Source organism: Sorex araneus, chromosome 3 (genome assembly GCF_027595985.1).
Source record: "Sorex araneus isolate mSorAra2 chromosome 3, mSorAra2.pri, whole genome shotgun sequence".
NCBI classification, from domain to species: Eukaryota; Metazoa; Chordata; class Mammalia; order Eulipotyphla; family Soricidae; genus Sorex; species Sorex araneus.
In genome coordinates this window covers 233,268,639-233,296,602 of record NC_073304.1, presented here as the reverse complement: position 1 = coordinate 233,296,602, position 27,964 = coordinate 233,268,639, and the positions used below count along the sequence as shown (strand labels likewise).

At 57.2% G+C, this 27,964-nt stretch overlaps 1 protein-coding gene across 1 annotated transcript in view; it reads left to right on the top strand.

Annotated features, from left to right (window-relative positions):
• The first annotated feature begins 196 nt into the window (after positions 1 to 196).
• The window catches only part of SLC39A11 (solute carrier family 39 member 11), a 190,827-nt gene continuing 163,059 nt past the window's right edge, over positions 197 to 27,964 (top strand). The window contains exon 1 of the mRNA XM_055131240.1: positions 197 to 656. The gene's annotated coding sequence lies outside the window, so the exon portion shown is untranslated. The remainder of the gene's footprint in view (positions 657 to 27,964) is intronic.

The following is a 27,964-nucleotide window of genomic DNA, read 5'->3' as shown; positions in this document are numbered from 1 at the left end:
GCGCCCGGTATCTCGGATTCCGCATCCGACGCTCCTGGGGGCGTTTTTTTTTTCTTGGCTCAATTCTCGGCGTTCCCCGGCTTGGAGGCCAGGCACGGGGCCAGACAGCCGGTCCCCGGTGGGTACCCCCTCGCCCTCCCCGCAGAAGCCCTGACACTTGGCATCTGCTGGTCGCCCCTCCGCCCACCAGCGGGGAGCGAGCAAAGGGGAACTTGCCAGAAGTGGGAGCCGTGGTGCGTGGAGTTGCAGCTCTTGCCTGGTTTTTTATTTTTTTATTTTTGCCTCTGATGATTCAGCCTCTGTTCCAATAGTTTATTAAGTCATAATCAATCCTGGAGCTTTTCTCCTTCCTCACCTTCAAGTACACACGCGTGCGCGCGCATCCGCGCCAGTTTTCAGGACGGAAAAACCGAAAGCCGTCGCCAGCCGTGGTTTTCCTCCGTGGGCTCAAGCTCCCATAGCGCCGGGGGCTCCCAAACCACCGTCCCCACACCCCCTCGGAGGTACACGTGGACCTGCAACTTGGTACCGAAGCCCGCGCGCGCGCGCCCGCCGCTCCCACCCACCCGCGCACATGCACCGGGCGCCCGGCCCGCTCCGGACACCCGGGGTCCGATTCTCCAAGGAAAACCGCTGGTCCAGAGGCGGCTGAGCAGGTAGGGCGAGCCCCAGAGAGGGCTGCTGCGGGGGACGGAGATGCCCGCTAAGGGAACGCGTTTGGCGGCTGCCAGTTGGGATACCCGCGCCAAGCGTAGGAGGGAGCGGCTCTCACTCGAATTGTCTCACACCCCGCTGATGGGACTGGAGGCCGTTACCCTGGACCCCAGGGAACCCAGCTGGCCCTTACGCCCCCAACCCTGGCCCCGCCAGTGCCCGACTCAGCTTCTCGTTCGTTTGGGAGCCGCGCACACGCGGTGTTGCTCGGGGCTTACGCCTGACTGCGCGCGCGGGGATCACGCCTGACTGCGCGCCCGGGGGGTCATGCCTGGCGGTGCCGGGGGATGCCAGCTGCTGCTCTTGAGGCTCAGGGCTGCAGGAGCCCGGGCGGGGAGCCGTACCAGGAAGGCAGAGCAGCACTGGCTTCGGGAGAAACCCACGAACTTTGGGGACATGGTGACCATCGCGGCACCTGTGGCCATCCGCAGAACCAGTGCTTGTCTCACTTGGTTCCGCGGGAAAAGGGGCTTCAAAGGAAGACCGGGGAAGAACCCCCCCTACCCACACACACACACCCCACCTCCCCCCACCAACCTCGGACTGTGCTCTCCTGGAGTGAGCACTATATTTAAAATAGATATTTAAAATATTTAAAATAGATCCCCAGGGTCATAACCGGTCTCAGCCAGGACCCCTGGCACCCCACTTAGAGGTGACCTGATTAGCCTGGGAGATGATGCACGGGCCTTGGCGTGGTTCATTTTAGGATGAGTGAAAATAGCCAAACTGCACCGGCCCTGGGGAATCAGCTGGGAGCTCTCACTTTCTGTTTGTTTCTTTAGCTTTAGGGCCACCCCAGGCGGTGCTCAGGGCTTCCTCTTGGCTCTGTGCTCAGGTATCTATCGCTGCTGGCAGGGCTGGAACCTGGGGCAGGCACGTGCAGGGCAAGCCCTTGCCCGGCGGCCCCCACCCTTCAAGGCAGCTTGGGGTGAGGGGGTTCCCCCGCTGTGTCCCAGGCAAGAAACCTCGAGGGAGTCCCCCCATCCCGCGAGATTTGAAGTTGACTCCAGTGTGGGGAGGACGGGGGAGGCGGAAGACAGAGACAGTCCCCTGCAGAGGAGAGACGATCCTCCCTTTCCTAAGCCAGGGATCCTCCTGGGGCCAGGAGTGCCACACGCAGCCTCATAAAGCTGGAGTTTCTGGGACGGCAGCGGGAGTGCAGCGGGAGTGCAGCAGGGAGGGCGCTGTTGCATGAGGCTGACCAGGGTTCAATCCCCCGGCATCCCATATGGTCCTCCAAGCATATGGGCTGCCTGAATGCAGAGCCAGGAGGAAGCCCTGAACACAGTCAAAGGTAGCCCCCAAACAGAACAAAAAACTCTGGAGTTTCTAAAGTGATCTTAGGGGATGGAGCCATGGTACAGTGGGTAGGGTGCTTGCCTTGCACGCGGCCGACCTGGGTTCGATCCCTGGCATCCCATAGGGTCCCCCAAGCACTGCTAGGAGTAATTCCTGAGTGCAGAGCTAGGAGTAACCCCTGAGCGTTGCTGGGTGTGACCCAAAGAGCAAAATAAATAAATATAAATAAATTAAGTGATCTTAGCAGGCTGCTTTATAATCTCAACAATACGGCTGTGTGCCGCTCCTTGGCCACAAGGGGCCGGAAAAGGGAAAAGTCAGGGACCAACGACAGAGAAGCCAGGTCCTTTGGCTAGCCCAGGGCCCCCTGCGGGCCACCCAGTGGTGGACTCTCCAAGAACGCCCTTTCTCCTGCAGGGTGTGACGCAGAACCAGCGTCTCCTGCCGTCCCCACCCCTCCCATTCTGCCCTTCGATCACCTTCCACCCCAAGTGCCATCGGGAGAACCCAGTCTGAAAATAGAACTGGCATCCCCTCCCAGGACGCCCCCCCCCCACACACACAGGGCCGGGGAACAGGCTGTGAAGAAGGCTGACCTTGACCACAGAGACACGTACTCCAGGGCTATTGTGGACTTGGCCCAGATAACGTCAGCTTCCCCCACTCTGGCCTCTGAGAGCTCTTCGCTTTGGCCACCCCCCTGCGTGCGCCCTCCGCCCTCGGCTGGGCTCGCAGCCCCGGGGTGCCAGATCCCTCCCTCTCTGACTCCTCAGGGGGGCGGGTGTCATTTTCCCTTCCAGCTGAGTGAGAGGTGCCGGGTGCCCCCCTGGGGGTATACCTACCCGCTCCTTCCCTCTGCAGCCCAGCCAGTCGCTAAGTAACTCAGCCTTGAATCTGAGAAATAGGAGGGTAAAGAGGAAATAACCTTCTCCCCGGCTTGTGTGTGATATCTTTAAAGCAATTAAATAATAATAGCCTTCCCCTTTTCAGCACTTATCAGAGACAATAGACCCCAGGAAATGAAGAAAGGGGGGGAGCTATGGGGGGGGGGCAGGGTGACAGGGATGACAAGGCAGAGTGCTTCCAGGATGGGTTTCTTTGTGTGTGTGGTGTGTGTGTGTGTGTGTGTGTGTGTGTGTGCGTGCGCGCGCGCACGCATGCACACCCCCCTCCCCACACACACCCCAAGTCCCTAATTCCCAAGCAGTTCATTCCATGTCTCTGCCGCTTCGTCTGGTTGCCACCTGTTGACCTACCCCGGGGAACCAGGCCCGTCGTACACTTGGCGCAGTGGTTGAAAACCACTGTTTTTGTGGCGCCAGAGCTGCTTTTGCTGATACCTTGGGCTGTCGAGGCCCCAGTTCTCCTTCTGTGGCCGGGAGAAATGTCAGGCTTCAGTGGTGGGGACTGGGCAGAGATACAGAGACAGGGGGGCATGGGGTGAGGCGTCTGGGGGTACTACCCAGATTTGGCCTGTTTTCAGCTCTCCTGTCCCCGGCCACCCGCTGGCCATTTACCGGACTGGAGGTGCGGGCTGTCCACTTCTGTCTCGGTGGGTGATGGCAGCATCGTGCAGCTGGGGGGGTGTTCTTGGTGACAGCATGGGGCCTGGTCCCAGGGGAAGCAGGGTGGGGCGGAGCCTCCTGAAATGCGCTCCATCTTTCCAGTAGCTTCTTCCGCTCCATCAGAAAAGCAGCGAGTGTACATGTGAGTGTACATGTGAGTGTACATGTGAACGGGCATGGGAGCCTTGCTGGAAACTGCCCCGTGTCGGTCAGTGCAGAGCTCACGGCCAGCGACACGGGGCAGGAGGGAAGGCACTGGCTGTCTGTGTGGCTGTGATGGCGGATCTTGGTTCACATCCCCAGCACCACACACGGTCCCCTTAGCAACCGCCAGGGGTCCCTGCTGAGCACAGAGCCAGGACTAGCCCCTGAGCACCGCAGACTGTGATCCACCCCCCCCTCCACGCCCCAAAAAAGGAACAGAAATGATGTTTAGGGGGTTGGAGTGATAGCACAGCGGGGAGGGCGTTTGCCTTGCATGCAGGCGACCCAGGTTCGAATCCCAGCATCCCATATGGTCCCCCTGAGCACCGCCAGGAGTAATTCCTGAGTGAGGAGCCAGGAGTAAACCCTGTGCTTCACCGAGTGTGACCCAAAGAGCAAATAAATAAATAAATAAATAAATAAAAATAGAAATGATGTTTAGAAGGCAGCTTAGTCCAGAGAGAGTTCCCTTTTCTCTCCCCTTCCCCTCCTTGGCACACAAACCCTGAAAGAATCTTTTTGTTTTTGAGCCCCACACTGGCCAGTGCTCATGGCTTACTCCTGACTCTGTGCTCAGGGCTCACTCCCGGGGGGCTCCGGGGACCATAGGGATTTGAACCGGGTTGGCCACGTGCAAGGCAAGTGCCCTGCCCGCTGTACGATCTCCCCAGCCCCCCAGAAAGAATCTTGACTCCGGGAAGACTAGCAAAAGCCTTGGGGGGGGGGCTCCTACCCCATCCTTGCCCAGGTGAAGAGACCTAGCGCTGGGTGCTCAGGGGACTGCCCCGGGGTCACTCAGCTGAGGAGGGACAAAGGCCAGAATAGCCACAAGCTCGCTGCCCAGGGACCCCCAACCCAAGGTGGTAGGGACCAGAAAAGGCGCCCCACCTCCACCCCCTGCAGCCCTCGCATCTGCTCTACCTCTGGCCAAGCTGTCACCGTCACCCGCCTCGCCGGACCCTCTCTCTCTCTCTGTCCCTTGGGAGTCGGGTGGCTGACCTTGACTCCCTTGGTCTCCTCGCCCCTTGCACCCAGGGTCTGCCTGGGTCCCGGTCCTGTGGGACGCTCACGTGCTCGAAAGCACTTCTCTGTGTCTCTTGTGGAGTGCCACGCCCAGTCCCGGACCCCTGCGGTCAACTCGTGACCCTCCCCAGGCCCCTGCGAAGCATGGCATCTTTGGGACCGTTTGTCCATGAAGCTGTGGAGCGGCCCAGAGAGGTTAAGTGACCTGCCTGAGCTCCACGGAATCATTCTGAGCACCCGCCTCGGGTGAGGGCGCCCCACGGGCTGCAGACTTTGGGGGAGCAGCTTCCTGCCTGTGGAAGGGCCTCGGTCACCTTCATGCCTTTGCCCAGCGCCGCAGCCAGCCACCGCCCGGCCACGGGGCACCTGTGCTGGAGAGTTCTGGGTCACCTGTTTTCTTTTGGTTTGGGGCCACACCCAGCAGTGCTCAGGGCTAACTCCTGCTTCTGCACTCGGAAATTACTCCTGGCGGTGCTTGGAGGGGGACCAGGAGGGGTGCCGGGGATCGAACCTGGGTCAGTGCGTGCAAGGCAAATGCCCTCCTCGCTGACCTGCCGCCCCGGTCCTTGGGAATTGTTGCCCCCCCCTTTTTTTTTTCTTTTTGGGTCACACCTGGTGATGCACAGGGGTTACTCCTGGCTCTGCGCTCAGGATTTACTCCAGACAGTGCTCAGGGAGCCCTATGGGATGCTGGGAATCGAACCCCTGTTGGCAAATGCCCTCCCCGCTGTGCTTTTTTTTTTTTTTTTTTGGCTTTTTGGGTCACACCCGGCGATGCACAGGGATTACTCCTGGCTCATGCACTCAGGAATTAACTCTTGTCGGTGCTCAGGGACCATATGGGATGCTGGGAATCGAACCCGGGCCAGCCCCGTGCAAGGCAAAAGCCCTACCCGCTGTGCTATTGCTCCAGCCCCTTGTTGCCCTTTCTGATCTCAGAGACTGCGCAGGGAGAGGGTCTGGTTCGGTTCTGCTTTAATGGATAAGGGAGTCGCCTTTCACAGGGCTTCTAGCCACCCCAAAGCCAGAGGACCACCCCCCTCCCTGTCCCAGGGAGCCCCTCGTTCACTGATGCACTGCCAGTTTGCATTACATAGCGTCCCCTGGGAGCACTCTGTCCTGAACCAGCCAGACCCACTGACAGGCGGAGGGATCTGAAACGCTGAGTTGCTTTCCCCGGGAGCTGGAGATACATTGTTTCTGCTGGAGGTGGAGGGTGTCCCTGGAGGGCTGGTTTGGATCCCAGACGCAGTGTCACCCCCTGAGCACGCTGCAGGTGCTCCCTGGCTGCTCCTCAGTAGACCCCGGGGAGATGAGGATGTCCAGGGCCAGGTGGCAGGCAGTTCAGCCTCCCCGTGGCCACGGTGGACACAGCCCCATCCCACAATCCAGGCTGGGAGACGCATGCGCACTGTGGGATTGGTGCCACTGGTTGTAGCTTGGCTAGAAGGAGCCGGTGTTTTCCTGCCTGCCCCCCCCACACACAAGGAAAATCCCTTAACAAGGGTATCGGGATTTCAGGGCGAGAGGAGGTGGCCCAGCCCCGCCCCTGTCCCCTGCAGAGGTCCCGGCTCTGTTGCAGTATGGGGACGGGGGGAGACTGAGGCAGCCGGCCTGGAGGAGTGGTCACCGTGCTTGGATGCTCCGAGCCGCAGTATGGGGCAGCAGAGCACCCGGTCACCCCCTCTCTCCCAGTGCCTCTCCCCTGCAGGCAGCCTGTTGAAGGTCCTTCCTTTCCCTGAGGGTCGGTGGCAAGACCACAGAGTCACGTTTGTCGAGGAATAGGGGCGTGGCACCTGGAGCCGGCTATAGGGCGGGGAGCACGTCTGCGGGGCCGGATCTTCACACGGGGGAGCCACAGGGAGCAGAACCTGCCACTGTCTTGCTCGGGGTCACCAGCCCCGACGTTGGGGGTTGGGGACCAGAGTCCCCGAGATCCCGGTCTCAGGAGGCTGCAGTTCCCGAGGTGGCCTCAGGGTGGGGCTCGCGCACAGAACTCACTTGCCCAGCGGGCGTCCGCCTGCGCCCAGAAGGGGGGTCCCAGCGCGACCACCCTCAGCCTTTCCTTTCTCCCCTTCCCCTCTGCAAGGCAGGGGTGGGGTGCAGCCGGGATGGAATCGAGGTGTTGACAACCCGGACCTCGTCACTGCAGCTGGTTCCACGTCTTCTGCTGAGCCGGACCCCGTCCCTGGCTCCGCCCACCCCCTCTCCCCCTGCCCTCTGGGCTCGCGCCTCAGTCCTGGGCTGGGGCTGGAGGTTTGATCCAGGCTAAGACGGGAAGGTCACGTCAGGCGTGGCCAGGTCTGAATTGGGGTGGGGGAGAGTTTTCGCAGCCAAGTGCTCATGGAAAAGATCTTGGGGAACTGTTTCGGGGAGCTGGTGCTTGAGTTCTGAGCTGCAGAAGGATTTGGGGGGGGGCTTGGGGGTGGGCCAGGGAGGACAGATGGAGGCAGGGGCAGCCATGGCAGAGCGGGGTGGGGGGGCGGGTTTTGTACCAAGTGGGGCCCTAGTGAGGGGGCTTGGCCACCTTCCAGTGGTCAGAGTTGTGTGGGGCGCCCGCCTGCCCCCTTTTGGGGACCCCCCCCAGCCAGCAGAAGCTTTGTCGGCTGGTCCAGCTGTTAGGCCCCAAGCTTTGGGGTGACCCACACCCAGGCCCCAGAGCAGATGGCTGGACTGGAGTGGGGACAGCCCGGCCTGTGTCCCCCCGTCCCTCCGCCAGCCCCTCCTCCTCCTCCTCCTTCCCACTCAAGCCTCCTTCTGCGACCAGATCTCATCTCTGACAGATTGTCTTCACGGCTGCTGCCAAGAGCTAATTTCTCTGTGCCACTTCAGACACTGGGGCTTTCTCCCCGGCGGGGGCCGTCGGCCCAGGCTGGGAGGCGGCGTGACAGACCCAGGGCTTCCTCTCTGGCCCGCGGAATGCCCGGGTTCGAGGCTGAGGTGGTTTCTTGGCTCCGGGTGGAAGCGGGGTCGCCTGTCGTGGCCGGAGGTGGCGCTGTCGCTGGCCAGGCAGAGCGGGGGACTGGCCCTGGCGGCTGTGCGCCCCTGTGAGGGCTCTGGGATGCACACGCTTCATTGCAGGGAACCTCAGAGAATTGTGTGCATGCAACTTTTCGACGTGCACCCAGTGTAGACGCATTTTCCACCGCTGACTGGGAGATCACGGACTCTGCAAACCAGGCCCATCCCTACAAAGTAACAGTTGGCGTGGTGGAGACTATTCTAAGCAGGAGACTTTGGGCTCCAAGAGTGACCTTCCAGAGTGGTACTCCAGAAACGCCTTGGCAGTGTCCTTCTGGAGTGCAGTTTCCCAGGATGAGAGCTTCTTAGCACCACTAGGCAGTCTGTTACTCATGCCTACCCACTCAGCTCTCCGCCACTCTGCCCAGCCACTCACCGTCCACCCACCCACCTGTCAGCCCGCTTGCCCCTCCGTTATCCATCCACCCACCTACGGACCCCACTCATCCATCCATCATTCATCTACCCACCCATCCATCAACCCGTCTGCCCATCTGTCTGTCACCCATACTCATCCACCCGCTCATCTACCCCCACACAATCATCCATCCATCCACTCACCCACTCATCCACCCATTCATCTACCCCCAAACAATCATCCATCCATCCACCCACTCATCCATCCATCCATCCACTCACCCATTCATCCATCCATCCATCCATCCACCCACCCATCCATCCATTCATCCACCCACCCTTCCACCCACCCACCCATCCATCCATCCATCCATCCGTCCATCCATCCACCCATCCATCCACCCATCCACCCACCCACCCATCCATCCATCCATCCATCCATCCGTATCTATCCATCCATCCATCCATCCATCCATCCATCCATCCACTCACCCACTCATCCATTTATCCACCTATCCACCCATTCCACTAACTCACCCATCTGTTCATCTGTCCATCCACCGACCTATTTATCTATCCACTCATCCACTGGCCCCCACCCACCCATTTACCCATTCATCCACCACACATCCGCCCATTCATCCACCCACTTATTCATTCATCCACCCACCCTTCCACCCACCCACCCATCCATCCATCCATCCATCCGTCCATCCATCCACCCATCCACCCACCCATCCATCCATCCATCCACCCATCCACCCATCTATCCATCCATCCATCCATCCATCCACTCACCCACTCATCCATTTATCCACCTATCCACCCATTCCACTAACTCACCCATCTGTTCATCTGTCCATCCACCGACCTATTTATCTATCCACTCATCCACTGGCCCCCACCCACCCATTTACCCATTCATCCACCACACATCCGCCCATTCATCCACCTACTTATTCATTCATCCACCCATCCTTCCACCCACCCACCCATCCATCCATCCACCCATCCACCCACCCATCCATCCATCCATCCCTACCTATCCATCCATCCACCCATCCATCCATCCACCCATCCACCCATCTATCCATCCATCCATCCATCCATCCATCCACTCACCCACTCATCCATTTATCCACCTATCCACCCATTCTACTAACTCATCCATCTGTTCATCTGTCCATCCACCGACCTATCCATCTATCCACTCATCCACTGGCCCCCACCCACCCATTTACCCATTCATCCACCACACATCCGCCCATTCATCCACCCACTTATTCATTCATCCACTCACCCTTCCACCCACCTACCCATCCACTCATCACCCATCCATCCACCCTCTTACCAACCAATCCATCTCTCCCCTCCACCCAACTCATCCACCCATCCATCCACCCATCCATCCATCCATCCATCCACCCACCCATCCATCCATCCATTCATCCATCCATCCATCCACCCACCCATCCATCCATCCATCCACCCATCCTTCCTTCCTTGAAAATCAGATGTTTTTTTTTAAGACTATCCTTCATCCCGCACAGGAAAGAGGCCAAAAAAAAAAAGGGGGGGGTTGCTATTGCTACCTCTAAAACTGTCTTTGTCCTTGTTGTTGGTATCTTGCCACCAGGCTGGCAGACTATCAAAAAGCAATTAGTGGCGCATGGCTTAGGAGCATTTGGTGCATTTCTTTAGGGGGGCGGGAGGGCGGCAGGGGGGCTCTGAGGAGCCAGCCCTGTCTCTCTCTCCTGGGCTCAGATTACTCACGCTGGTTAATTTCTCCTGCGATGATGTCATTTCGGGTTCAGAGAGAAAAGGCCCCTCTGATGGGCTGGTTTCTAGCCGCAGCAGGTAGGAAAGGTTGTGTTTAGCCAGGGAGGTCTGTTGATGTTTAATGCAATTTCACGCTCATCCAGGGGCCGCTGCCTGTGGCCCAAGGGGGTTTCAGCTGGGGATGAAGAATGGCCTTGGGCAACTTGGGCAAGGCTGTCCTTCGCCTCCGCTCCTCCTCTGGGGCCCACTGCCCCGGGGCCAGCGTCTCCTTCCTCCCTTTGAATGTGAAACTCCCCGCACCTTCCACTTCCGGCTGGGAGCAGCCCCCACCTCTCCTTACTCGGGAATTCTCTCCCCCTGTCCTGGCCGTGGAGGTGAAGTTGGCACCCCCCTCCGCCCCCCCCAAGCTCTGTGCTGGGGGGGTTCTAACTGTGTCAACATGTTCCCGCTGAGCCCAGCACTCTTTCCTCCGGCCTCTCCTTTCTTATAGAGCCTCTGTTTTCCCTGGAGTTAATGATTACCTCTTTTTTTTTTTTTTTAAACAAAACAAAACCAAAGAAAGCAGACTTTCATTATATATATATATGTAATTCGTGGAATTACCTCCCCCAAATCAAAGTTGATCAGCTTTTTTTTTTTGTTTTTGCTTTGTGGCAATGTACAGGGGTTCCTCCTGGCTCTGCACTCAGGAATCACTCTTGGCGGTGCTCGGGGGACCCTATGGGATGCTGGGAATCGAACCCGGGTCGGCCGCGTGCAAGGCAAACGTCCTGTCTGCTGTACTATGGCTCCAGCCCCAGAGTTGATCAGCTTTTCTAAATGTTTTCAGCAAATTGGTTTCCTTGTGGCCCGGAGGCTTCCCTTGGCTTCATCTGGACTCTGGTCCTTGGGGCGGGCTCAGCCAGGCCCTGACCCTTGTTCTTTTCATGACCCTCAAGGACCAGGGAGTTTTCTGCAGTGGTCTCAAACCCAAGTTTAAGACAGTGCTCGGGATTCGCTCCTGGTGGGTCTCTGGGGACCGCCTGCAGTGTTGGGGTTTGAATCCTGGTTGGCCTTGTGCATGGCGACAGCTTATTCCCGTCCTGTCTCACCACCCCCTTTCCTTGTTTCAGTGGTCCCCGTTCCTCAGGGGCTTCTCGAGGAAAGGGGTCACCGGTCTTGGGGACCACCGCTCAGGCACCCCGCCTGTGTGGCCCGGGGGAAGGGATCCAAGGGCAGAGTCACTTCTGAGACCGGGAATCAGAGATGCCGTGACTGGGGCTGGAGCGACAGCACAGCGGGGAGGGCTCTTGCCTTACACACGGCCGACCCAGGTTCAATCCCCGCCTCCCACAGGGTCCCCCAGCACCGCCAGGAGTGACCCCTGACCATCACCGGGTGTGCCCCCAAAAAAGTCAAAAAAGGAAATAGAAAAAAAAAGATGCTGTGATCTTGGACTGGGTGATGCTTTTTTGGTGTTTTTTTTTTTTTTTTTGGACCACACCCGGCGATGCACAGGGGTTACTCCTGGCTCTGCACTCAGGAATTACCCCTGGCGGTGCTCAGGGGACCATATGGGATGCTGGGAATCGAACCTGGGTTGGCCGCGTGCAAGGCAAACGCCCTACCCGTAGTGCTATTGCTCCAGCCCAGGTGATGCTTTTTTGTTTGGGGGTCTCACTCGGTGGTGCTCAGAGCTTCCTTTACTCCCGGCTCTGTGCTCAGGGATCACTCTTGTGGACGGGGTGTAATGCTGCTGACGGGGAAATCAGATGAACCTGCACACACCGTTCCGCAGCCTTTCAAACACGCGTGGCTTACCTACAGCCACCAAGGGTCGCCTGGGCTGTCTGCAGGCAACCCTCAGTGACCCACAGGAGTCTAAGCAAAGGAACAGGACAGGCGCAGAGAAGCAAGAAGTGGAAGAATGCTGAAGGCACATCACACCTTTACACCCCTGAGATAAAAATACAGCCCTCTGGGGCCGGAGTGATGGCACATCGGGGAGGGTGCTTGCCTTGCATGGGGCCGGCCCGAGTTCAATCCCTGGCATCTCATACATTGCCCTGAGCACTGCCAGGAGTGATTCCTGAGTGCAGAGCCAGGAGTAACCGCTGAGCATTGCTGGGTGTGACCCCAAAAGCAACACACACACACACACACACACACACACACATACACACACACACATATAGCCAGATAATTTCCTCATCGGCCACCCTCCAGAACTCACAGCTGCTTCTCCCAGAAGGCAACATAAAACGAGGCCGCCATAGCCATGCCACCAGACTCTGCACCAGGGGCCAGGGGTGCCCCAGAGAGGGACGGGTGAGAGCCCTCCCCGCCCCAAGGGACCCAATAGCCAAGTCCACTACCCCCCCCCCCCACCACGCTCCAGGCCGCTTTCACACGCTCGGGCTGAGCCTCATGCATGAGTGAACATATTCCTGGACCGCGTTGCCGTGAAACAGCCACGCGACACATCATCATAAAGGGAAATACATATATATGTGTGTGTGTGTATATATATATATATATATATATATATATATGCCTCTCAGAGAGCCCGGCAAGCTACTGAGACTATCCCGCCCACACAGCAGAGCCTGGCAAGCTCCCCGTGGCATATTTGATATGCCAAATACAGTAACAATAATAGGTCTCATTCCCCTGACTCTGAAAAGAGCCTCTAATCATTGGGAAAAAACGAGTAAGGAGAGGCTGCTAAAATCTCAGGGCTGGGATGAATGGAGACATTACTGGCGCCCGCTTGAGTAAATCGATGAACAACAGGATGACAGTGATACAGTGATATATATATGTATATATATATCCCCTTGAATAGCACAAGACTATGAAAAGAAAGTGTTGGGGGAGGGGTCACAGAGAGAGAGCCCAGCAGGGAGAGCGTTTGCCTTGCACATGGCCCACCTGGATCCCACCCCCGGCACCCCATAGAGTCCCCTGAGCCCCACCCAGAGTGATCCCTGAGCACAGACCCAGGAGTCAGCCCTGAGCATCAACAGACTTGGCCCAAGCCCCACCCCCGTTCCCCAAGGGAGTGTTTTGGGGCAAATAGAAGCTCTGAGAAATGGAGAGACACAGGAGTTGGGAACAGTTAAAAGTCCGCAGAAGGGTTCGAAGATGCTGGCCCTGGTTCCGTGCCCAGCAACCCCAGGGTGCCCGCCCCCTGTACTGTTGGTATTCACCGGGTGGGATGGGGGGGTCCCTTGTGGGCCTGGAGACCCCAAGTGCAGTTGCTGGCTCTTCCAACCCCTTTACAGACTACGCTGCATTTCAAAGTGGTGGGGTGCTGGGCCGGAGCAGTCGTGCTGGGGGGAGGGTGCTGGCCTTGCAGGCGTCTGACCGGGGTCCGATCCCAGCACCCCATAGGATCCCCCAAGCCCCGCCTGAGCTTGAAGTGGTCCCTGGGCCCAAATTCACAGTAGTGTTAACGACAATATTTCATGCACGCGATGTTCCAATGGCACATTCTCCGCCAGCCACCAGAGTGTCGTGTGTCGTTAAAGCCTATTTTCAAAAAAGATCATTATCTCTGAGAGACTTTTAAAACAGAATTCCCGGGGCTGGAGCAATAGGGAATTTGCCTCGCACCTGGCCGTCCTGGATTCGATCCCTGGCATCCCACATGGTCTCCCGAGCACTGCCAGGACTAAATCCTGAATGCAGAGTGCAGAGCCAGGGGTAACCCCTAATCATTGCTGGGTGTGACCCCAAACCAAAACAAAAAACCAAAAAAACCTACACCTCTACAAACCAAAACAGAGTTCCTTCCCAGTATAAAATTTCGGATGAAAAGCTCATGTTTTGGGCTGGAGCGATAGCACAGCGGGGAGGGCGTTTGCCTTACACGCCGGCCGACCCGGGTTCAAATCCCAGCATCCCATAGGGTCCCCCGAGCACCGCTAGGGATAATTCCTGTGTGCAGAGCCAGGAGGAACCCCTGTGCATTGCCGGGTGTGACCAAAAAGAAAAGAAAAAGAAAAGCTCATGTTTTGGCAAAAATCTCTCTCTTTGGGCACTTGTACCCTGGGAGAGCGCCTGTGTGTCCAGGAAGTGAGGTTTGATGAAATGGGCTCGGAGAGCATCGAGGTTGGGGGTGTGGGCGCTCTCGGGACACCCGCCCCCCCTCCCACACCCACTTGTAGCTGCGTTTATGAGCTGGGAGCCCCATTTGTGAGTGGGGCAAGCAGGAACGTGGTGAGGGGAGCGACTATTAGTCTTTATTACAAGCCACTGGCCTAAAGCGTCACTTTTGCAGCAACACCCTAAAGTGGGGGAGAGGCAGGGAGCCCACAAAGTGGGCGGGGTGCTTGCCTTGCACGTGCCTGAGCAAGATCAACTCCCCCCCTAACCCCCCTCCACACACACACACACACACACACACACAGTTCCTCCGAATCTCACCAGGAATGATGCCTGAGCACAGAGCCGGGAGTAAGCCCTGAGCACCATTGGGTGTGGCCCAAAAGAGCCAGAACCTAAACAATCCTCCAAATCAGAAAGGCCTAAACGTGTGCAGAGGCACAGTAAACAATAAAGGAGTTGGTCTTATTTGGCTGCTGTGGGGTTTAGGGAGTCGCGAATTCCCCCCCTCCCCCGCCTCTGTCCCTCTGGTCTCACGGTCCAGGCGGCCCCGCTGGCCACTGTCGTCTTTACGGCTGAACACTGGCCCGGAGCTCCCCTTGGAATCTGCCCTAATTCGCTCCAGCCTGTTGGCGGACGTGATGCCGCGTCTCCCATTTTGCTCTTCTCTGCTTAGAACCAAAAAATTACAGCTGATGATCCATTTTCTATGCAAAATCGGACAGAAACTGGAATGGCTGGGGACAAAATAACCCAAACCCCTGAAGTGTTCTTGACGCAGGCAGCTGGTAGAGAGGGAAGGGGCCCTGTGGCAGTGGAATTCCTGGAGCGTAATAACCGCCTAGCCCCAAGGCTGTCAAGACCCACCTTTACCTGGGGTTCAAGTAATAGTACAGTGGAGAGGGCGTTTGCCTTGCGTGTGGCCGACCCAGGTTTGATTCCAGCATCCCATAGGGTCCCCCAAGCACCGCCAGGAGTAACCCCTAAGCATCACTGGGTGTGACCTAAAAAACCATAATAATAATAATAATAATAATAGCACTGTAGCACTGTCGTCCCATTGCTCATCAATTTGCTCAAGCACCAGTAATGTCTCCATTGTGAGACTTGTTGTTACTGATTTTGGCATATTGAATATGCCACATGGAGCTTGCCAGGCTCTGCCATGTGGGTGGTATACTCTCAGTAGCTTGCCGGGCTCTCTGAGAGGGACGGAGGATTCGAACCCAGGCCGACTGCATGCAAGGCAAATGCCCTACCTGCTGTGCTATCACTCCAGTCATGTGTAATAATAACAACAACAACAACACAGACCTTTACCTGGAGCTAGCCCAGACCAGAGAAGGCTGGACCCAGCCTCCAAGAGAAGCCCCAGCACGAACAAAGGTCAAGAAAAGGAGTTTGAAAGAAGACCACCCCAACTCTACCTCCTTGGCAACCACCCTAGCAACGGACTCTTATCTAGCTAGAAAGCCCCACCTGGGGCGGCTTGGAGAAACCCTCTAAGAGCCAATTTGAACAAAGGAAGGCGTGCACACACTGCCAGGCTCGTGTGCTGCTGTGTCCACGCGGCACACGCGTGCCCCTGTCTCCCCTCTGAGAGGTGCACTGGAGTTCTCTGTCTTTGGAGAAGCCCTCGTCTCTCTCTCTCTCTCTCTCTCTCTCTCTCTCTCTCTCTCTCTCTCTCTCTCTCTCTCTTTTTCCTTTCTGGGTCACACTCGGTGATGCACAGGGGTCACTCCTGGCTCTGCACTCAGGAATTACTCCTGGCGGTGCTCAGGGGCCCTATGGGATGCGGGGAATCGAACCCGGGTTGACCGCATGCAAGGCAAACGCCTTCCTGACTGTACTATGGCCCCGGCCCCAGCCCCTCTCTGTTTCTCTCCCTCCGCCACCCCCCTCCTCAAAGCCTCCAAATCACATCAGTTTTTGCTTCCCTGCTCGTCTGCTTCTGAAATTCTTTTCTGTGAGAAAGACAAGAACCCAGAGGGCCTGGGCGCGGGGGCCTGGCTCTCCTCTCCTGCCAAGAGCAAGTCCTCACTCAGCTGAGCTCCCGGAGAATCAGGCGACGGGAATCGACTCCCGTGCTGGGCAGAACAAGGGGACACCAGGGGTGGCTTGGCGGCTGCCTAGTGGGGGGCTGGCGGCACCCTGGCCTGTGCCGTGCAGGGGCTCACCAAAGACCTCACCAGTCCTAGCCTTCCCGGCCGGTCCCGGGTGACAGAGGCGGGTCTGGGGAAAGTGCCCGTTTCTCTCCTCCCCACCTCACGTAAGCCACCGTGGGGGGCACCAGCTTCGTCCTCACAGCACCTTAGGGCAGGGGCTGGAGCAACAGGACAGCAGGTGGACGCTTGCCTTGCATGCAGCCAGCCCTGGTTCAATCCCCGGCACCCCTGCATGGTCCCCGGAGTGAACCCTGGGCACAGCTAGGTGTGCTCAAAAAATATGCCCCCGCCCCCCAAAATAAAATTAATAAAAGAGAGTAACTCAGGGAGCCGTGGACCAGGATGGTCCAGAATCACGAGTATTCCATGGAAAAGAACCCCAGGACCGAACCCAGTCAGGTCATGAATCGTCCTGCCCCAGGACATCAGCTCGGGGGTGATGCGCCCCCTCCAGAACCGTGAGGCTCTTCCCAGCACCCCCCAGTGCAGCGGGCCAGGCGGGGGCCGGGGGGTCTGGGGTGGGACAAGCTGATCTCAGCCCCGCAGGTGTCTTGGATGAGAAGCTGGTGGCGGAAAGAATCGAGAAACTCTTTTTTTTTTTTTTTGGTTTTTTTGGGTCACACCCGGCAATGCACAGGGGTTACTCCTGGCTCTGCACTCAGGGGTTACTCCTGGCGGTGCTCAGGGGACCATATGGGATGCTGGGAATCGAACCCGGGTCGGCCGCGTGCAAGGCAAACGCCCTACCCGCTGTGCTATCGCTCCAGCCCCTCTTTTTTTTTTTTTTTTTTTTTGCTGAACCCCGTCCTGAGGGGCCGTAGCAACCGTCGTGATTGTGGACAGCCTCCGGAAGTGGGGCCCAGGGGCTCCTGCTGAGGCCACGGGGACGCGCCCGTCTCCTGGAGAGGGCAGCATCGTGGGGCCCGGGGTAGGGGGTGGGGGTGTGGCTCTACAATGTCATTACCACAGGGCACCTGGCTGTCTGTCTCATTCCTTCCGGAACACTCTTGCAGCTACTCAATAACCATTTCATAAATTTTATTTCGGTTTAAATCAATCAGAGTTAATCCCTATTACAGGCAACTAAAACCCTGATGGATACGCACAGCCTCCTGTTAACTTCCATCTGTTTGCCTCCCCTACCCTTCACCTGGCACTTTCTTGAGACAATAAGAAATTTTTGCAGAGGTTCAGGAAAGGCAAGGAAGAATTAAGAGCACTGTTGTTTTGTTTTGTTTTTTTTTCCCCCTTTCATTTCTTCGATCTTTCTCCTTCAGAATTTCAGGGCCTTAAAAATCCACACCAGATATTTGCATGATTTATCATCCGGAGTGACTCAAGCTTCGAATCTGATGGCAGCCGTGGGAAAAAGTATGCTGGCTGGGGCGGGGAGGGGGGTGGCGCGGGGGGTGGAACCTTGCTTCCTTTTGCTCATAAATTGGGTCGAATAGCGAAAGTTTCCCAGGGCCCCCGAGCTTGGGAGGAAAGCGTTACTTACAATGCCTCTCCCTGAGTCAGGCTCCCAAGGGGGCCCCCGGTTACATAGAGGTGGGGGAGGGGAGGGATGCTGCAGCCTTTGGATTTTCCATCTTACCACAAATCCTCCTCCACGGAGCCCGGGTTTTCTTTTCCATAACTCGTCTTGGCATACGCTGGAAATGTCGGGGCTGGAGGGAGAGCCAAGAGGCAGGAAACCTTTGTGTTCCAAATCCCAGCTGTGGTTGACCCTAGGCCTATCCCTGGCACCCCTGGGGTTCCTCTGAGCCCTGCAGGAGATGTCTCTGAGCACTGCCAGAAACGCCGCCCTCAAAAAAAAAAAAAAAAAGCAAGGGACATTTCAATAATTCCTTTTCTTTCTTTTCTTTTTTTTTTTTTTCTTTTCGCTTTTTAGGTCACACCTGGCGATGCACAGGGGTCACTTCTGGCTCTGCACTCAGGAATTACCCCTGGCGGTGCTCAGGGGACCCTATGGGATGCTGGGAATAGAATCTGGTTTGGCCGCGTGCAAGGCAAACGCCCTCCCCGCTGTGCTATCACTCTAACCCCATCATTCTTTTTCTTAGGGCCATTCTCCTTATCTCCTGAGCCTGTCCTCCCCGTGTCTCTCTCTCTGCTGCAGGGCCTGTGCTCCAACCCTTTAAGCTACCAACTGGAGGGGACAATTCCTTGTCTCTTGTTTTTTCATTTTTTTGCTTTTTGGATCACACCCAGTGATGCTCAGGGGTTACTCCTGGCTCTGCACTCAGGAATTACTCCTGGCGGTGCTTGGGGGACCCTATGGGATGCCGGGGATCGAACCGGGTTGGCCACATGCAAGGCAAACGCCCTCCCCGATGTGCTATCCCTTCGGCCCCATTTCTTGTCCCTTGTGTGGGCACGGTTTTCTCTCTTCTCTCTCTCTCTTGTAAGATATCATTGGTTTGTCCTTTCTCCCTTGCCACAGAGAGCTTAGGTTTATCTGGTAGTACCCATCACAGTGCTCCTGAAGCACCCCCATTCCTCTGTGTTTGTTGGCATGTAGCTCTAAACATTTTAGGACAACATTGGTCTGTCCTGTTCCCCTTGCCACAGGAAGCTTAGGTTTATCACAGTGCTCCCGAGGCACTTCCATTCCACTGCGTTTATCTGTAAACTCCTCTCCATGCTCTCTTCCCCAACCGGTCTATCACCTTTCCCCCCTAATCAGACTCTGTTAACTTGTAAGGTCAGATTCCTCAGAAATCTATGATTTTATATGTATGAGTGAAATATTGCCTTTCTCCTCTCCTTGTGTCTGTTGAATAGCTGAGTTCAAAGCAATGTCCTTTTCATATGGGCAAAGGAAGACAGTCAATATTATGCTTTATAACTTGGGATTTAGTTGGCTTCGAATATTATTCATTCCTGGGCATCTGCTTTCTCGACTTAAGCCTCAGTTGCCCTTAGTTCCTAGCACCCCAAAAGCAGGGTCCCGACGAGGGACTGAAGGGACCCAGGGCAAGCTGTGAGCTACCCTGGCATCGATATGGGCCAGGCCAAAGCACCACAATACTCAACTATAAGTTAAGAGCTTGATCATGGACAAATGCTGTCATGATCTAAAAGCAACGACGAGACCAGCACCCTGCTAGGGATAGGAAAGACTAATCTGGCCTGAGCACTGTAGTCTGAGATCGAGATGGCCCCAGGAGAGCAATTCTATAAACTTAATGTGTCTCTTACTGTGTCCATACAAAATGACTAATATTAGGAATGTATGCTTGGTGGGCTAAAGAAGGGAGAAATGCACCCCTAGGTGGTATCTCGCCCTTAGGCAGGTTATAAAAAACTATGCACGCCAAAGGGCGTGTGTACTCGAGGGCTCTCACCACCCGAGTTTGGTGCTCTGGAACTGCTGTGTATGGGCTGGATCGGGACGGCTGTTGGCCAAGGACAGGCGAAGGGAGAAGGAGGATCAAGCTGGTTGCTGATTAATTACTGTTTATTCAATCTTCCATCTTTTCCCTCTCCCGCACTCCCAGCTCCGTCCTCTCTCTGGATCTATCGCAGCCTCTCTGTATCTCTGGTCTCTCTCCTCCCTTTTTCTCTCCCCCCCTTACCCCTAGGCTACACACAGCCAGGTAGCAAAATCATCATAAGAAGAAGGGAACACAACCTAGGGGCATTCCAAAGCCCTTCCTGACTGCCAGTAGGCAAAATACCCTGGCAACATCTTGCCACAGACTCAGACTACAGCACTCAGGCCAGATTAATCATTCCTCACCCTAGCAGGGTCCAAATCTAGTTATCACTGTTTGGATCATGACAGCATTTGTCCATGACCAAGCTCTTAACTTATAGTTAAGCATTAGGCACTTTGGCCAGGCCCATCTCGATGCCAGGGTAGCACACAACTCACCGCTTGCCCTGGGTCCGTCCCGTCCCTCGTCGGGACCCTGATTTTGGGGGTGCTAGGAAGTAATGCAAAGGACTCAAGAAGAGAAAAACAATATTTACAAGTCAACAGAACGCTAAGAAAGAAGCTACAAATAAACAGAGGAATGGGAGCACTGTGACGGGAGTAACCCAATAAACCTAACCTACCTGAGGCTATGTTATCCTACATAGATCATCTTTCTGTATGAGAATCTGTCCTAGAAGCAGCATCCCCCGAGGGAAAGAACTTTTCCCCTATTGATTGTGACCACACCTATGTGTAAGCCCCAACCCCTCACCTGGGGGATTTAGTGAGGCTGTAAGAGTGGGCTGGGGGTTTCCAGACCCGGAGAAGCCGGATCTATATCCAGATCCAGAGAAGAAGGAGAATGAAGTAGCGGGGGGGGGGGGGGGGAGGGAGGAGCAGGAGAAGAATCAGAGGAGAATAGAGACGGAAATGGAATAAACTGCAACTGAGGCCAATCAGCCTGGCCCTCGGTCCTTCCTTCGCCTGCCCATCTCCGACCTCCCTGGGGTGGGGGAAGCGTCGGGAGAGAGATAGAGCGTCGCTGCCCTTTTTTGTGATTACTCTCTCTCTCTCTCTCTCTCTCTCTCTCTCTCTCTCTCTCTCTCTCTCTCTCTCTCTCTCTCTCTCTCCCCTCTTATCCTCCCTCCCTCCTCCCCCTTTCTCTTCCCCCCTTCTCTCTCCCCTCCTAACCATCTTCAGTTCTTTGTTTTGTTTTGTTCTTGGGCCATGCCCAGGGATGCTCAGGGCTTACTCCTGCTCAGGAATCACTCTTGGTGGGATTCAGGGGACCCCACGGGATGCTGGGGATCGAACCCGGGTCGACTGTGTGCAAGGCAGGCGCCCTTCCCGCCGTGCTATCGCTCTGGTCCCCCCGACCATCTGAACTTGTCACGTTACCTGATGCACTGGCTGTGTTCTCTCCACCCCTTTTGTGCTCCTTATGAGTTCCAGGCCCTCTGTCCCCAAGAAATAGCCCTTCCAGGTTCAGTAACTTCCAGGAAGCTCGGTCCCACCTGCTGACAGCCCGCTTGCTCCCCGGGTCGGACGCGGAGGAAGGCGTGATCCACGCAGGCCTGGCCGCTGGTGGCCCGGCCGTCCTGCGATGCAGCCGTCCCTCTGGGGTCTTCTCTGACACAGTGGGGGCTGGGCCACTGGAGAAGGAACAGCAGGGAAACCGAGGGCAGCAGGGGACATGTGGCCTCGGGGATGAGCACTGGTGCCGATTCCAGCCTTCCCTGGACACGGCCAGGGAACAGACAGACACTTTTAGCACCCTGGGTCCTGCTGCTGCTTCATCTCCCGTCTCCTGGGCAGCAGGAGTGACCAGCAGGATGAGCGGGCCTGTGTGCCAGTAAAACTTTATTTACAAAAGTTGGCCGTGACCACATCGGGCCCACCCTTGACCTCCCCTTGCTCAGGCCCCCAGTGCTCTCCAGCTTTCTGAAGTTCAGACAGTGCCGTGAGCAGGACCCCCTAATTACCACTCCCTGCCCCCAAAACCAGGGGAGGGTGGGGGGGTCAGTCTCCTAGAGGGACCCCTGGGTGCTCTTTTTCTGGGCCACGCTCTGCATAGCCTAGTTCTTGGCGGAGGGAGCGAGTCGACTTTCCTTGCTAATGACTCTTGTTTCGTAAGTGCCTCTGGATGGTCCCCCTGCAACGCCATCAAGCTCTATTGTGCTTTTGCAATTTGTGCTGATGGGGTCCTGGAGACAGGCGCCGGGAGCCGGCGGCCTCACCCCGCAGAGCCCCCAGGCAGCACCAGGTGCGGGGGGGGGGCACCCCTGGGTGCAGCCACCCTCTCGGGGGCCCCGTTTGAAACAGAAAACTCAAATGTCAAAAAATGTCCCCCTCTATCCATCTGTCTACTTTTTTTTCTCCTTTTTTTTTTTTTTTTGGTAAATGGCTGTTTAAAAAATACCCATAAAATAAAATTTATCATCTGTGAAACAATAGGAAAAATACATATATTGGTTTTTGCCCCCGGTGGGGGGGGCTCCTGGCCCTGAGGGTGGAGAACAGTGCAAGATGTGTCTTCGCCCGTGGGGACCCTGGCGAGGTTCAGGCGGGGCTTGGGGGCTGCCCCCCGGGGCCACCGAAGATGAGAGCCCAGAATGTTGGCCGCCCCCACCCCCACCCACCCCATCCTGACTTTCCTAGGCAGGGGTGGGTGGGGGTGGGGTGAGCAGAAGGGACCAGCGCAGGGAGGGGTCTCCATGACAGCTCCCCCTTTGGGGGGCTGGGACGGTGTCCAGGGGGGTGATGCATCCTTGAAGCAGGCGCAGAGGGGGTGCCCCCCACTGCCCCAGAGCTCGGGCACTCGGGCCCCCCTCAGGCCCCCCTGCCTCAGTTACAGTGATGTCGACACTCAGGTTTCTTGTCCCCAAAGCACTCAGGAGAGAGGGCGGGACAGGCGTGCAGTGGCGGTTCCGGAAGGATCTGACTGAAGGGAGAGAGGAGAAGGCAGGAAAGGCCCCAAACTCCAGAGAAGGGCAGAAACCTTCCCCCCTTCCATACCTTTTTCTTTCTTTATTTTATTTTATTTTATTTTTTTGCTTTTTGGGTCACACCCAGCGATGCATAGGGCTTACTCCTGGCTCTGCACTCAGGAATGACTCCCAGCAGTGCTCCGCTATGGGATGCTGGGAATCGAACCCGGGTGGGCCGCATGCAAGGCAAACACCCTCCCCGCTGTGCTGTCGCTCCAGCCCCCTTCCCTACCTTTTTAACAAAGGAGGTGTGGGTGAGCATTTCTTTTTTCTCCTTTTTTTTTTTTGGTGGTTTGTTTTTGGGCCACACCCGGGTGCCCAGAGCTGACTCTGGGCCCTTCACTCAGGGATCACTCTCAGGCCCGGGCACCCTGTGGGGGCGAACCAGGCTTGGTCCGTGCACCCCGCCCTCTCTTGGACCCCGGGGCTTTCCCTCTTGCAACAAGGACCTGTGCTGGTGGGTGCCGCCCCTCATCCTGCCTCAGACAGAGGCTGCTGGGGGACCCCACGTGTGGGGGTCCGGGCCGGGCTCCCGCCTCCTCCCCATGGCCGTGCCCGTCCCTGCTGGGCAGTCAGGGCTGCCGGGTCTGCCCGTGTCTTCTCCGTCGGTGGACGCGGAGGTGAACACGAAGCGCCCGTAGGTCACCCGGGGGAGATTTCGTTATTTATTAATTTTTTAGGTTTGGGGGCTGCATCTGGTGGTTTTCAGGGGCTGCTTCTGGCTTTGTGCTCAGGGATTACCCCTGGGGGGACTTGGGGAGTCCTCGGCAGTGCTGGGGATCGACCCTAGGTTGACTGTGTGCAAGGCCAGCACCCTCCCCTGCGGGTCCTGAGGCCCCTCTGCCCCTCTCCCCTGCGGGTCCTGAGGCCCCTCCACCCCTCTCCCCTGCGGGTCATGAGGCTCCTCCATCCCTCTCCCCGGTGGGTGCTGAGGCCCCTCCACCCCTCTCCCCTGCGGGTGCTGAGGCCTCTCCATCCCTCTCCCTTGTGGTTGCTGAGGCCCCTCTGCCCCTCTCCCCTGTGGGTCCTGAGGCCCCTCCGCCCCTCTCCCCTGTGGGTGCTGAGGCCCCTCCACCCCTCTCCCCTGGGGTCCTGAGGCCCCTCCACCCCTCTCCCCTGGGGTCCTGAGGCCCCTCCACCCCTCTCCCCTGCGGGTCCTGAGGCCCCTCCATCCCACTGTCTCCGCAGCTGCACTATTCTCAGTTCCCCTCCTGGGCTTGCGCTTTCCCTTCCATTGTTGGTTTATTTATTTTTCAAGCCTCCCACGTGGTGCCCAGGGAGCCCCGGGGGTGACTCCAGGCCAGCCAGGCCTGAGGCTCAGCTGACGGACCTGAGGACGCAGGCGGCTCTGGCTTGCAGAACGGGGGAGGGGGGCTCACTGCACCGCTTTTCAGGGAACCATGTGGCTCTGGAATAGAACCCAGGTCAGCCGCAAGCCGGGCGTGCACCCCAGCCGCTGTTCCCGCTCCTGGCCGCCCCTTTTCTACGTGATCATTATTATTTTCTATTGGGTTGTTGTTGGCTTGTTTTGAGGCCACACCCGGCGATGCTCAGGGCTTCCTCCTGGCTCTGCATTCGGGGATCACTCCTGGCGGGCTCAGGGGAACCCTATAGGGTACCAGGGATCGAACCCAGGTCAAACGTGTGCAAGGTAAGAGTCCTGCCTACTGTTCGAGTTGCTCTGGCCCCTCGCGTACCTTTTCAGAAGGAAGGAAGGAACGTAGACAGGACAGCTCGTATTATCTCTCCTACTGTTCGCTCACGGGCCCGTGGGGCACTGGGCAAACCACGGGCCCAGACGAACCTTTGCCCTCTGGAGCCACCCTGTTCTCAGGGGCACAGTCAGGGACCAGCAGCTTTCCCTGGGGGCTGGAGCAGTAGTTCAGCGGGTTGGCGGCTTGCCTTGCGCTTGACCAACCCAGGTTTGAGCCCAGGCACACCCTGCGTTCCCCTGAGCCCTACCAGGAGTGACCCCTGAGCACAGAGCCAGGAGTCAGTCCTGCGTACTGCCCCGTGTGGCCCGAAATCAAGAGAAAAAACAATCAGGTCATTTCTCTGCCAGCCCACACAATTGTCCTACAGGTATTTGGCGGGGAGGGGTGGGCAGAGCAATAGCATGGCCTTGCTGACCTGGGTCCGGTCCCCAGTGTCCCAAACACTTCCCTGAGCACCACCAATAGTTCCTGAATCCAGAGCCAAGAGTAAACCCCTAGGGGTCTGGAGGGATAGCACAGAGGGTGGGGTGTTTATCTTGCATGCAGCCAACCCGGGTTCAATTCCTAGCATCCCATAGGGTCCCCGGAACACCGCCAGGAGTAATTCCTGAGTGCAGAGCCAGGAGTAAGCCCTGAGCATCGCCGGGTGTGACCCAAAAAGATTAAAAAAAAAAAAAAAAGAGTAACCCCTGAGCATCACTGGCTGTGGTGACCCTCTCAACCTCCCATCCCTCCAAAAAAAAAAAAAAAGCCCCAGGGGCTGGAGCAACGGCACAGCGGGGAAGGTGTTTGCCTTGCACGAGGTCGACCCAAGTTCGATTCCCAGCATCCCATATGGTCCCCTGAGCACCGCCAGGAGTAATTCCTGAGTGCAGAGCCAGGAGTAATCCCTGTGCATCGCTGGGTGTGACCCAAAAAGCAAAAAAGCAAAAAAATAAATAAATAAATAAAGCCCCAAATCTGAAGACAAACAGGTGAAAAAAAAGCAGCTTCATCTGAAAAGTGGGAGTTTAGGTTAACTTTTAGGTGAAGGATGATTTGGGGGTCTGCAGGATAAAAACAGCGGGGGTGGCCCCTTGCAGCCCTTCCCACATTGGGCGGGAGGAGGAAAAGGGGCAGTGGAAGAGAAGGGACCCAGGAGGGGCCGCGTATCAGACACGCCCTGCAGAGACACCGGGTGGGCGGGCAGGGACGCAGGGCTGGGGGGCTCATGGTTTGCATGCTGGATCCCCGAGTTCGATCCCTGGCACCCGCTGATCCCCTAAGCGCCCCCTGGCGTAAAGGCGGAGCCACTGCCCTGGGTGGGGCCACTGACCACTGCCAGGTATAACCCCCTACTCTCCCCCGCCAAAAAAAAAAGAAAAAAAAAAGCACGACATGTTTTGGGAGCAGCTGGTGCCTCTTGAGTCCTGTGTGTTCACCTTTGACCCCGAGTGACTGAATTTCCTCTGGCCTTCCAGCCTCTTCGGCACTTAGCCAAGAGACCTTTCAGCTCTTTCTCTCTCTCTCTCTTGAGATGGTAAATCGCCTGGCGGGGGTGTGTGTGGGGGAACACACAGGTAATGCAGTTAGCACTGCTCCCAGCAGCCTCAAATTGAAATGCCAACTGGTAGCAGAGTGTTATCACGGAAATAATCATGTTTCCGACCCGGGTCAGGCCAGCTTCCTGTCCGCTGCGTGCCGACGGCCCCGGGGAGGCGAGGCCTGCGCCTTGCTGGTCAGCCTCGCGGAGGCTGGACAGCCAGGGCTGGGTGCTCTCGAGAGCCACCGGACTCCTTGGGCATAGCTTACCAGGGCTGGCGGGGCGGGGAGGCATCCGCGTGATCTAATTTAGCCTCTGAGACATTTCATTTTGGTTCATTGCTGCTTAAAGGTCATTTCCAAATCAACTTGGCGTGAAAGGTCGCGGCACCTAGTGGGATAAATGGTCGGGAAAGCAGCTTCGCTGTCCCCCACCCCCACCCACGACGGCCTCCGCGCCCACAGGAGCCTGTTCTGCGGGTTGCACGGGTTTGTGCAACCTGTGGACTCAGGACCCGGGCGCGGAAGGTTTGCAGTTGGCTGGTCATGTGCCCTCAGCTCGGCCCAGGGCTCACGGGGCTGGAGCAGCTGCTTTGCATTGTGGGAGGGGTGTGTGTGTGTGTGTGTGTGGAAGGGGTAGCCCATTCCAGCACCCACTGTTCACTCGCCCTGAGCACGACCAGGAGTGATCCCTGAGCACAGAGCCAGGAGGAACCCCTGAGCATCGCTGAATGACCCCCAAGTAAACAGTCACAGTCACTGTCCCTGTCATCCCGTTGCTCATCGATTTGTTCATGCGGGCACCAGTCACGTCTCCACTGTGAGACTTGTTGTGGCTGTTTTTGGCATCTCGAATTACGCCACGGGGAGCTTGCCAGGCTCTGCCGTGCGGGCGGGATCCTCTCGGTACAAACAAAGCTCCTTAATGCTTAATGTTCGAAAAGATTGAGCTGGATTGGAGCCAGCGATAGTCTAGTCCCGCGGGGCGGGCTCTTGGCTTGCAAGCAGCTGACCAGGCTCAATCTCCGGCCTCCCATAGGGTCCCCTGAGCACCGCCAGGAGTGATCCCTGAGCACAGAGCCAGGAGGAACCCCTGAGCGTTGCTGGATGTGGCCCCAAACAAACAGAAACTTAGGAAGTGCAGCTCGGCGCTGGGCCCAGGAGACCGGCGTGAGGCACTGGCCCAGCTCTGCACAGCCCTTTTCTGCAGCCCAGAGGCGTGGGAGGCTTTGGACAAATCACTGCGAAACCGTGGGTTTGCTGGTGGCCAGGATTTGGGTAGAAGACCAGGAGAGGAGATAGTGGCCAAGGTTCCGGGGCGCCCACCTTGGCTGGCGCTTTCCAAAGACAGAAAGAAAACACAATCTTTTGCTGCTAGTTTTGGGGTTGGACCGATAGCACAGCGGGTAGGGCGTTTGCTTTGCATGCCGCCGACCTGGGTTCGATTCCCCCGTCCCTCGAAGTATCTTTTCGAACATTAAGCATTAAGGAGCTTTGTTGGTACCAAGAGTATCTTGCCCGCACGGCAGAGCCTGGCAAGCTCCCTGTGGCGTACTCGATATGCCAAAAACAGTCACAACAAGTCTCACAAGGGAGACGTGACTGGCGCCCGCTCGAGCAAGTCAATGAGCAACGGGAGGACAGTGCTACGACCGTGCTACGGTGCTATTTTGGAGCCACACCTGGTGGTGCTCAGGGCTTACACTTGGCTCTGTACTCCCAGGATCACTCCTGGGGGGGCTTGGGGAACCCTATGGGGTGCTGGGGATCGATCTTGGGGTGACGGTGTGCGAGCCAAACGCTTCACCTCCTGTACTCTCTCTCTCTCTGCCTCCCCGGGGGAGAAGCATCAAAGTGAGGCTCATTCAGTGGCTGCCATTCTCAGGGCCCTGGACATGGTTTGTGAGGCCGGAAGGGACGCGAGCCCCAGGGGCCCTACATGGGGGGGTCAGCCCCTCCCTCCTCCATCCGTCTGTCTGTCCGTCTGTCCATCCATCCGCCCAGGGGCTGGGGACTGACCCTGTGCATTTCCGCCACTCCCTTGGGTCATTTCCACACTGTTGCTCCGAGCAGCCCCTGCGACCCTCTGCCGCTTGGACCCCCG